General features: G+C 38.8%; 1 protein-coding gene across 1 annotated transcript in view; it reads left to right on the top strand.

Moving 5' to 3' along the window:
* Window positions 1-12,477, top strand: part of Mical (Molecule interacting with CasL) — a gene marked incomplete at its 5' end in the record, with an annotated part of 449,478 nt that overhangs the window by 198,806 nt on the left and 238,195 nt on the right. The gene's annotated exons all lie outside the window — the stretch shown is intronic.

Genomic DNA, 12,477 nt, shown 5'->3' with positions numbered 1-12,477 from the left:
TTAGGGACAGCGATAATATACAATTTTATTACAAATTTCTTTTAATATTATTATAAAATTTAGTATTATTAACAAATTATTGTCCTTGTATTTATGTTTAAGGTATTAATATTTTCTTTATGTACCAGGTATGTCGGTAATTACTTTCCGGTTTTTGTAACAGATGTCACTAGCCATAAGTTTGCAATGTTATGATTTGATACATATGTCATTTTATTCTACTGACATTAACCTCAAAACTACACAAGTTACGTTCCGCCAAAATAACAGCGTTATAGATTAATAATTTTTTGAAAATGTCGAGTTTTGTGCCTGAAAACGTGCATTTGCGGCACGCATTATTTTTCTTGTTTAATCAAAAGAAAAAAGCCGCTGAAAGTCATCGTTTGCTGGTATACATATTTACATTTTTTTCGTCAAATATATACATTTCACAAAATACACATTATTTTCTGCATTTTTACTTCGCATTAATATTCCTCGTATTTCCTATATATACTACATGCACATACGTGTTAATATGTGTGCATAGACAGCTATACATACACACACATTGACACATGACGCCATATTGAATTTTAGTACCACCGAAGAAATGTCCCATTTCAGAGAGCGTCACAAACGTTGGACGCTAAATATACATGGGAGTTTAACGGCCCTGGTAATAACTTTAATCAATTATGTTTAATCAATTATGTAATTTACCGTTGTTATCTACTATCTTTTGCAATCTTTCGGGCAGCTTCATAATTCCTCGTTCAAAGAACTTCCTATCTTTCTGGGCAAAAAACTGTTCTAAGTGTCGTTTGACAGCTTCCTTAAAAACGAAGTGCTTTCCATTCAAGGAATTTTGAAGGGGTGAAACAGATGGTAATCTGAAGGTGCAATGTCTGGAGAATACGGAAGATATGGAAAGACATCCCAGCCTAGCGCTAGTAATTTTTGCCAGGTTTGTAAAGATGTGTGCGGCTTAGCGTTGTCATAGTGAAAGATGATACTTTTACAATTCACTAATTCTGGACGCTTCTCGTGGATTGCTGCATTCAACTTATCTAGCTGACTATAATATACATCTGAATTGATCGTTTTGTTCTTCGGAAGTAGCTCGTAGAACACAACACTTTTCCAATCCCACCAAATTGAGAGCATGATCTTGCTCGGGTGAAGCCCTGCCTTCGAAGTGGTTTGTGACGGTTGGCTGCGCTGCCCTCACGATCTTTTGCGCTTGATGTTATTATACACGACGCATTTTTCGTCACCCATTATCATACGCTTCAGAAATGGATCGCTTTTCTCGCATTTTCCGAGTGAATCGCTGATGGAAATGTGTTAGATTAAATGAGTTTCGCTCAATTCGTGCGAAACCTAAACATCGAGACGGCTAACATAATCCAGTTAATGCAGATGATTTTCCACGCTTGATTTTGATATTTGGAGAACGTCTGCAATCTCCCGCGTCGTGTAGTGTAGATTGATGTCGATTACCGCCTTCAGTTTGTCGCTGTCGATCTCATTTGGTCGGCCTAAGCGTGGTTTATCTTTGACAGAAAAATCTTAGCAACAAAATCTCGCAAACCATTTTTGGCACACGCGTTCTTTTACGACATTTTCACTATATATTGCACAAATATTTTTACAAGTTTGCGCCGCGTTTTTACCTTTTTTAAAATAAAAAAGCATAATATGCCGAAAATGCTCATTCTGGTTATCCATTTTCAGATGACGCAAAACACATAAGATACATAAGCAATATTTACGTATATTTTTTAAATGCACGTTGAAATGTCATCTGTCAATGACTATACGCTTTCAAAACTTTCGACTGAAGATAAAGCTTAGCAGAGCGCCTTGAAGCCATCTATCGAGAAAAACCGCACGGACTTATTGACCAACCCAATATATACTTGAGCACTGGCGACCCCAATGCGTACGAACCGCGTATAAGTAATTTTTTTGGCGATATGATGGATGAGCTCGAAAGTTATGGTCAAGCTAGCTAGATAGAATCCTTCGTATCTGGAGGCCCAAAATTTTATTTCTATGTCATACATACTCCACAAGGTAAAACCCACGAAGTTTGCGAAGTAAAGAAGATAAGCTTGAACTTTGAGACTTCGAAATATATTAATTTTAACATTGTAGTATAAAAAAGTTATTAATCACCAATAAAATTATAGATGAGAACAAGGAGGAGGAGAATGCGAGAAAAACTTCGATAAATCTACGTTTTAGAGCGATTCGACGTACCGCGTTTCACAACATCGTAACGAGAGATGAAAGCAAGTCATGCGTGCTACTTAAACGTAGATTCATGGAAAGAGCCAAAAACGTGAACCATGGAAAGAGCCAAGAAAATGGTATTGATTTCTATGGATAATCTCGAGAGGTTGCAGCAACGGGCTCATACATCGTCGGCCTCTGCGTCATCTTCGTCTTCCTCGTCTACGATTCTCTTTGTTTTGGCAGATAATGCCGCAACTGGGATAAACATAGCATCAGTAGAGAACGAAAATACGGTGCGTACTACTGTTCCATCCTGTCGCGTCTTGACGCCGAGATGCATAGAATTCTTAACTCTCCAGTCCTTGGAGGAGCACGGGAAAAATGGAGACTGTATAGAAAAGTACTTAAGCGATATCTGTACATTTTTCGAGAGCGGGAGAAACGCCTATTAAGCGGTAAAAAAGAAGATAAACCCGTTGTTGCTGATGAGGTCGACGATGATGAAAACGGTGAATATGGGGAAAATATCCGTCACGAAGGTGGCAATTACGCAAACGGAAGCGGTAGAAAAAAACGCCGGTATGGATGTAAATGAAGATATTCCTAACTTAGAGACTGACGTACATCGAACGTTGAGCGTTTTTCAACGCGTGCGAGATGCACGTAGTCGTCATATCGCACGAACGAACAGCAAAGCATCGGAAGAATACTGAATAAAGTGCCGAAGAGTTATCGAGCCAAAGCACACAAGCTGCTGACACATTTGTGTGATGTGGCGGTACCCGGTCGATTGAGTTGGGACAGACAAGAAGTCGTGATTATAGATGATAGAATTCTGAGAGGATCGGATATCGTCGACCTCTTGAACGCAACTCGTGAGCGAAAAACCACCACAGCAATAGCGAGAGTACAATTTGCACGACTTTTGCGTGAAGTAGGTACTCCTCCGGAATTTGTAGGAAATCGGGAATTACTGGAAGAAGACGCGGCAACTGAAGAAAATAATCTTTTCTCGAGATTGAGAGAAACTCTTCTAAGAGATAGCAGCACCCTACTCCCGTCACCTAACGACCAACTTTGGTCTAAACGTAAGATTGACCAGACGTTACTTGAGAAGAAGGATCAGGAGGATGGACGTGCGTTGTAATAACTAATGAGAATAGAAATAAAACGCGAATGGGCGGTGACGTTTCTAAATCCATGAGTAAAAGACATGTGATAGATTGGAATCCGTTAGAATTGTGTATAGGTTCTTCGGCGGCTAACAGCTATGCACATCGACTTTCACTAGCGAAGGGACGAACGTGCAAACGTACTATTGGGTAGACGTCTCTTGTGGAAGAACGCGACAGTGGACGTGTACACGCAACGTTTATAACCTCCGACCAATACAGGCGTAAAACGCGCGTGAATGCTTTTAAATCAACGAGTAAAAGACGTTTGATCAATTGGAGCATACTGGAACAGTGATGTCAGATGCAATATATTGCGATGCTACAGCGCATGCGTGAGATGACGTAGAGCTCACTGCTTGAGTAAAAGCCCCAGTATCGTATCTTTTTTAAGGTATTATAGCACCCGTATTATACTATGTATTGAGAATTGCAATCGAGTAAATTAGATAATCTAAATCGTGGTTATTTTATTTGGCCCGATAGTAATTCTCAATCTAATGTCTAATATAAGTCTAATACAAATATTATGTAATAGTTACATATTTGAGTGAAAAATTATAATGTTAATGTAACGTAATTATTACTTAGTATCCACTGGAATTATAATGTTAATGTAACTGATATTTAGTATCCACTGAACAATATAATCTAAAATAAGGCACTCGCGCAAGAAACACGGGAAAACTACACTGGAGCCTGGAAGACAGCTGATCGGATAGCGCGGGCCCCTTCATGGACTCTGCGATGCGCTTTATTGTCACCATTGGCATAGAGCTCTACGTCATCTCATGCATGCGCTATAGCGTCGCAATATATTGCATCTGACATCACTGTACTGGAATGACCGATCTCGCAAAATTCTACTACGATCCCGCACATTATACAGGATACTCTGCGATAAAAAATCTTTCGCGAGCAGTAGGACCCGGCCCCGCACGTGAAGAGATTATTCGTTGGCTTCAGTCGTAGGATGCGTACACACTTCATCGGCTGACATGGCATAAATTTCCACGTTTGCAATACAACGTCACGAATATCGACGATTTGTTGGAGGCTGATTTGGTCGAACTCGCTAATCTCCTAAATTATAACAATGGCTATTGTTACTTGTTGACAATCATTTATGTGTTTAGCAAATTTGTTTGGGTGGAACCAATACGATGCAAGTCTTTGGCATGACGGAGACTTTTCGCCACGTGCTCTCAAGAAGCAGAGAGCGAGTACCGGTTGGTTGCAAAATGACAAGGGTAACTAATTCATCGGTCAAGCGGTTTCAAAAATTTCTGAAGGAAAAGAACATTAGAGTGTGTTTCTTCCGAATGGATACCGCATTGTAATTCAGCTTAGGTACAAAGCTGAATTACAACGCGGTATCCATCCGGAAAAAACATACTCTGCTTGTATCAGTGGCCGCGAAAGTCTAAAAACTAAAAAAGAACATATGTTTTCGCACAGTGCAATATCCTGATGTCAAAGCAGCAATGGTCGAGCGCTTCAATTAAACTTTCAAAGAACACTTATGGTGCTATTTTACGCACAAAAATACACGTTGCTACATAAATGTTCTGCAAGACACCGTGCACGCTTACAATTACACTCGACATTCCACCATTAAAATGGAACCAGCAAGCGTCACGTTAGAAAATGCGCGCCTCCCTCGTGAACATATGCAGCAGCGATACCACCGTCTCGATAAATTCGATCGAAGAAATCGTAGTCGAGGAGTTAAATACAAAGTGGGTATACTAGTGCGAGTCAGTAGAGCGTAGTCTTTAAGAAAGGATATGAGGCGAAGTGGACGGAAGAAATATTTCGGATTTATCGTATTCTCGAATGGCGAGAATTTTCGTGTGTACGAATTGAGTAATCTACCGGGTGAAGTGATCGATGGAAGATTCTACGAACAAGAACTATTCTCAATAGATAAACAAAAATTTACAAGAAGAAGAATTTATTGTGGAGAAGGTGATATGACGCAGAGGACGAGGAGCTAATAAAGAATTGTTCGTCAGCTGGCGAAGTTACCCCTCTAAATTCAATTCCTGGATACCTGCTTCGAACCTAAAGTTGCTTTCAAACCATGATGCAGGAAGACTGGTTTCTCATGATTCTACCGAGCAATAGTAGCATGCGACACTATCCAGAAAATACAACTACTTCATTTATTATGGAATTGCCTCAAGAAGTGAAGCTGTCTGGCTTATGGGAAGCACTTACCGAAATTCAGTTCCCCTTTAGTTTTTGACATGTGCGTCCCGAGGAAGACATAGAACTTATATTTATTTTGTTGCCACGTGAACATATTAATACCAAAAGCGCCAAAAAACTCATTATAAAAGATGACGACCATCTACTCAAACTCGGGGTTGCCCACAGAACCTCAGGTGCTTACGCCGCGATGAGTGAACTGTTTACATGCTTTAAACAACGATAGCTCATTGCTCAAAACACACATTCCTTGGCGCCAAGATCCTCATCATGGCAGTAAAGTAATGCTGTACTGCACATGCGATATTAAATAATACAATAGCCTTCATTTCGTAAAGTTTTCCGACCAAGTGGCTCGTATGTTCGGCTTGGATATATATATAGACTGAGCGAAGAATTCATAGATTTCAACTTGTTGAAAATTATGTAGGGACGTATCGCGTACTATCCCAATATTGATTAGAATACGAATCCCCAGAAAGTTAGAGAAGGAAAGTTTTATGCTTTCACCGTCAAAACGTGAACTAATATTCGACGAACCAAATAGTATGCTACGAAGCGTACCTGATAAACTTTTTGCTTATTGGGATATTTGCGAGTCCTATATAACGGGAGACATGCATTCTCTTCTTCTCCGAGTAATCCTCATCGAATACAACGTTGGTAAATATGCCTACGGACGTAATATGGTGAAGCATTTTTCATCTCCGAATTATATTCCATTGCGATTGATGTATTTCCGCACGATCAAAATAGATACAGTAGCGTGCAAAAGTTTCGAGCCATAGTGCCTTTTTAAGATACATGACAATATATTGATTTGCTCTAAAAATTAATTATCTAAAATAGTTGACATAACATTATTACAAATAATAGTATAGTTACAAAATTTTGAAATTACATAGTTTCTAATTATTTAGTCATATAATATTTACATGTGTTCAAAAGTATTGAGCCGTATTCTTGTTGTGACTTTATGAGCCCGGTTTGTTTACATTTCTTATGAAACTCCTTCGTAAATATTTACTTTAACTAAGGTTCAGTCTATTGTCTACCGCAATGCCAAAACATATAAGCCTTCAGTTACGTGCAGCCGTGATTAATCTTTGTCAACAAAGAAAAGTTTCTCGCGAAATTGCTAATTGCTTATTAATTGATAAAAGTACTGTAAATAGGATTATTGCTAAATATAAGTTGACGAACTCTCTAGCTGATAAATCACGAAACGGTAGACCTCGCTATCGACGTGCTACAAAGCACGTCGATAAAATGATTAAAAGAAAGTCGATAGCAGATGTTAGAAAAACTGCCATGGATATTTCTCGAGAATTACGAGAAGAAAATCTTGCTGATATTAGTCAAAGTACAATATCTCGATGTCTAAAGGAAGTAGGACCTTTAGGACGTGCTGGTGTAAAAAAAAAACATTAATTAGTGTATAAAATAAGAAAGCTCGATTAGATTTTGCAAAGAAATTTGAACATTGGACTGAAGTTGATTGGCGAAAAGTACTTTTCTCTGACGAATCAAAGTTTCAGTCATTCGGAAGTGACGGTATAAAGTATATACGACGTCCAACAGGCACAAGATATAACTCAAGATACCAAATTCCTACCGTAAAACATGGTGGAAGAAACGTGATGGTTTGGGGATCATTTCCTTATAATGGAGTTGGTCCATTGGTTGAGATCACGGGTAATATGGACGCTATAATGTATCGAGATATATTGACACAGCATATACTGCCATATGCAACTCGAAACATGTCACGTAGTTGGATTTTCCAACAAGATAACGATCCCAAATATTCATCAAAACTAATAAAAGAATTTTTCATCGTGAAAAAAATGCGAGTTTTTGACTGGTCCTTGCAATCGCCGGACTTGAATCCTATTGAGCATTTGTGGCAAGAACTCAAACTACGTACAGGAAATAAGAAATACTCCAATAAAGCTGAATTGTAGCAAGATTTGCAAACTCAATGGCAAAATTTACCTCAAGATCGCATTTCTAACTTAATAGCATCAATGCCTCGCCATTGTGTTGCAGTGATTGCTTCTAGAGGCATAGCAACAAAGTATTAGGTTTAAAAAAACGTTGACAACATTTTCTGTTATTATTTTTCAATAATATATTTTTCTTATGCATAAGAAAACATTTTGGCGCAATATTTTTGCACTGTTTGTAATAAGACATTGTGTAAAAATGAAGTATTTAGAATTACTAAGAGTTTGTAAAGTTTATATAATTATAGGACAAATAAATACATTTTGTTTATATATATGTGTGAAGTTTTTAGCGCTCATTATGAAATAAATATATAATAATAATTGTGTGGCTCAAAAGTTTTGCACGCCACTGCATAAGAGATCAAGTTGATGAAAGAATACTATTTGAATTTAGGACGTTGACAGTTATTATACATTACAATTTGGACGTCGAGATTAGAGAAAATTATTTCGTAATTAGTACGACATGACACATTATTTTGAGTATTACGAAACACAATCCAGGGGACGTCGTGGCGGTGAAATTTCACGAGTTTTTGTAGAATCGCGGTATCAGCGCGGTCACGATATCGGTAATTTTCGCGGTGGTCTGTTCAGACGGGTATTGTCTTATCTGGCTAGTGGTGCGCGTGCCGTTGGAAAAGAAGCTCTACGCACAAGGATTAATATACTCGTGACATGGAGAATAGCATACCACTGAAAGTAGCTGTCAAAACATACCTCAAAGAATCAGGCTCAAATCTCAAAAGAAGAGCGGAAAAGCACATTAACAAACTGATGGAGGGATTGGGGTATAAAATTCCTGCGAAAATCGAAAAAGTTCAGTTTTCCTCCATCGCGCTAAGCGGATATAGCGGCAAATTATCCTCGCGCAAACGTCGAGTCAGCGCTTTTGAATCAAGCAAGAGGAAAGTGACTCGAAGAAACACATTGTCGAAGAAATTTGGTAAGAAGCCAACGAAGAAGAAACGTTCAGTGAAGAGAAGCAGGAAATGATTCATTAAACGCCACCGAGTTATCTCTTATCAAGAAGCGTACCGTGTCAGACATTTTTTCCTAAACAACAAACGCTCGCTTTCGAAGCATGTCCTTTTTTTATATGCATTCCTGCGAATATTTAAAAAGTGAACTCGATCTCTTCACTTTACCGCTTACACAAACCAGTATTGAGAGTTCACAATGGATTCATTACAAACTCGTGTCTTCTCTCACGGACGACGAATTCATTGTACCCAGGCATGGAGAAGAATACATAGATCTTGCTCACATCATGCTACGTCACTACGCTGTCACTACGCATACGAGTAGAAACGGAAACCGGAGCAGGAGTTGCCACCGCAAAAGTAGGGCTTGTAAACCATATATTGCATTCGGTATTCAATTAAATCGACATATATTTCAATCAAAAGCCCGTGCCTCTTCTAAACAATACTTACGCTTATCGCGCTTACATAGAAGCATTATTAAATTATGCTTCACCAGTAAAAACCTCCCACCTGGCTTCGTGCCTGTGGTACAGCGATACTACAGGGAACATTGACGCTCTATCTGGAGCAATACCAAGCAATTACGACCTCGACAAGCGAACCACATTTGTATAAGGAGGGCGAACGCCCTTCTTATTTCATAGGTCATCTTCACTACGACATCTTCAATCAAGATAAATTCTTGATCGACGGTGTCGAAGTCCGCATGAGACTTGTTCGTTCGAGAGATTCCTTCTGTCTTATGGAGGAGAATACTATGTCGCTGATACGCATTTTAGATGCTACACTACTCAACAGAAGAGCTAGAATAAACCTCGACATATTACTCGCTCATATGAGAATGTTGATCAGAACTACAACTAAATACCCGCTCACGAGAGTCGAGGTTAATCATTCACGATATTTATAGTGATGTTGTAGGAGAGACTCTGGATAACGTCATTTTTGGACAAATACCAAAATGCATAATTGTCGGTTTTGTCGATAACAAAGCGTTTAACGATGCCAGGCATTTAAATCCATTCAATTTCCAGCATTACGGAATACATTTCTTTTCGTTGTATGTCGATGGTACTCAAATTCCAAAGAGGCTGTTACAGCCCAAATTCTCTGGTAACAAGAAGCTCTACACTGAGGCATATCACACCCTTTGCTCGGGAACGGGCATTCACTTTTTGAACGAAACTAATTCTATATCCAGAGAAGATCATTCTTTCGGTTATTCTTTTCGCTTTTGATCTCACTCCTGACCTGTCGACTAATTGCACGGACCAATGAAACCTTGTGAAACATGGTAGTTTACGATTGGAAGTATGATTCGAGAAAACCCTCACAGCAACGATCAACTGCTTAGTTTATGCTGAATTTAAAAGTGTGTTGGAAATAGATTCTTCTCGTCAAGTCATTGTAGATTATAGCGGCTAAAGAAACGCATCTCCTACCGTTCTTTTCGATGTCATCTCCTTCCAGTGTAAAGATTTTCAATATCATTCCTTTCCAGAATAAAAATTTTGAGAAAAGAGCTCAGTCGACTTCAAGGCGTATAGTTTCGTCAAAGCAGAATTACGAATTAGAGGGAACATAGATGTGATCATCGAAGTGCAATGTTTCCGTGATAGTAACGATGCCTATGTACTGAAGGAGATGGCTATAGTTGGTATAAATGAGATATTCATCAGACTTTGGATCTTAGTTTCTGAACATTCATTTGTGGAATTGAACGAAAAATCAAGACGCATTAATAACTTTCGTTGAATTATCATGGAATCGAATGGTACGACGGGGAGATCGAACCGAAATATTTTTATCCGCGCTTGCGTGAAGTTACGAGTCATATTCGACTTCATGACAAAGGACAAAGAAAAAGTGAGCTTGCAAAATTTGTTAGCGCGAAACGTATATAATCTGTAGAATATCTCGCCGATCCAGTGATCTTTCATCCAGTGAACATGTAGAAGGCTGCTCATTCCACACATTTAGAAAACACGGACGTTATCACTGTGCCTTACGTACAAATTGAAACACTGGTTTATTGAACAAAGTCAAATCAACAACAGGAAATGCGTCTATGTGAAACAACATCTATGTGACCCGGTGCTTGTCCTCCAAAATTGACGAGGAAGACAGAGAAAATAGTTATTCCTACAAATCGAGGGGTGAACAGTTATCGATTAAAGAAGAAGAAAACGAAACAAATACCGAGTATTGGAACATTCTCTCGAGCCGTCGAGAACGATAACAATCACGTTACCAGAGGTAAACAATGAAATTATATAAAATGAATGATCTCGAAATTTAACATGCATTGCAACATCTCAATGCTAGATATACCGGCGTCTATCCAGCCGACAGACTACCGAGGGTGTGGACGAGGTCGACAGTAGTAGTTGCTAATACGAACAAATCATGACCAACCGAGACAGTACTGGGCACGCATCTACATCGATCGAAATGGAACGGGTACATACTTTGTACAACTACAGGATACCGCCTTGGGACCCACGATCTCTCTTACGTCTTAGAAAAAAATCCGTCACTTACCAATGAAATACCATTCAACTACAGGGATTCCTATCAGCGACTTGTAGTCATTATTGCTGTTTTTCTTTACTTTATGTGCCGGGGCTATAATCTTGAGTTTATTTACCAATGATTGTGAACGAAACGATCAGTTGATTATACGAATGTATAAGAAAATCTTTTGTCGATGTAAGCTTAAATCACAAGATCATGTTCCCGTATATCAGGTTCAATCCCGTATTAAGAAAATGTATAAGAATAAAATATGAATTTATTGTACGAAAAATATTGTGCATATCTTTCTCTTCACTTCTTCTCTCTTCCCTATGATTTTCCAGTTCAAGGTAACAAATCCCAACGTAAACTTTTCGAGTTCGAAAACAAGGGACCCTTACAGGTAAAAATATTCGGGTAGACAGATAGATAGAGTAGAGGTATCGTCTTCCAACAATCGCTGGGTAGTTTTTATCTTCGAAACTATCGCCTTCTATTCGCATATGCTCACGCGACTTAAGAGCAGGGGTCTCGGAGGTTCGAGTCCCATAAGGACTAGAATTTTCCAAAATCCATTTTTTTCGTGTGTGACGTCAATATTCTCCGTATATACACAATATAACTACGTAGTTGCCATTAGGATATAGCAGTAGCGTAGTGTATAAGATGCTTGACTTAAGAGTCAGTGGTCCCAGGTTCGAATCCGGCAGGATTCTACAGGATTTTTTCAAGAACTTCTCGCATGAGGCACTAACCACACACACACACACTCTCTTTCTCTCTCTCTCGTAGTATATGTATACTGTGAAACAAGTTTCTACCAAAGAGTAGCAGAGTGGTGTAATAGGGTTTAAGGCGCTTGACTCAAGAGCCTGAGGTCAAGCCTCAGGGTAAGACTTAAGGCCAGGTTCAAGCCTCTCGCAGTGCCTAGGATATTTTTCCAAAACGTAATATGTAAATTAACTGGCTGACCAAGATTTAGAATCGCCCCAACTCCCAATGAATAATAAAAATTTGATATTTAGATTATACTAATTTTTAGATTATGTTAATTTTTAGTCAGTTGATTTAAATTTCAGCAATTTACTAGACTAGATAATTTATAATTTATATATGTCAGAAAATCGACCAATCCAGACCTTGGTATAGGTATGGCTTGTCAAAACATTTCCCCTCTACTCGACCTCTGGCGACGGGTGAACGTGGTCTACTGGCGCTAGAGGTCGAGGTGGAGGGGGAATGTTTTGACGAGCCATACCTACCCCCATACTATTGAAAATACTAAGTTTTCCAAAAATAACGAACTCTCCCCCTATCTCAGAATCTATGCATTACAGGGAAAAATGATCTGAATAAAAGTTT

The sequence above is a fragment of the Harpegnathos saltator genome, unplaced genomic scaffold, assembly GCF_003227715.2.
Source record: "Harpegnathos saltator strain DR-91 unplaced genomic scaffold, Hsal_v8.6 scaffold205, whole genome shotgun sequence".
Classification (NCBI taxonomy): domain Eukaryota; kingdom Metazoa; phylum Arthropoda; class Insecta; order Hymenoptera; family Formicidae; genus Harpegnathos; species Harpegnathos saltator.
Note: the sequence above shows the minus strand (reverse complement) of the source record. Positions and strands in the feature narration are given on the sequence as shown.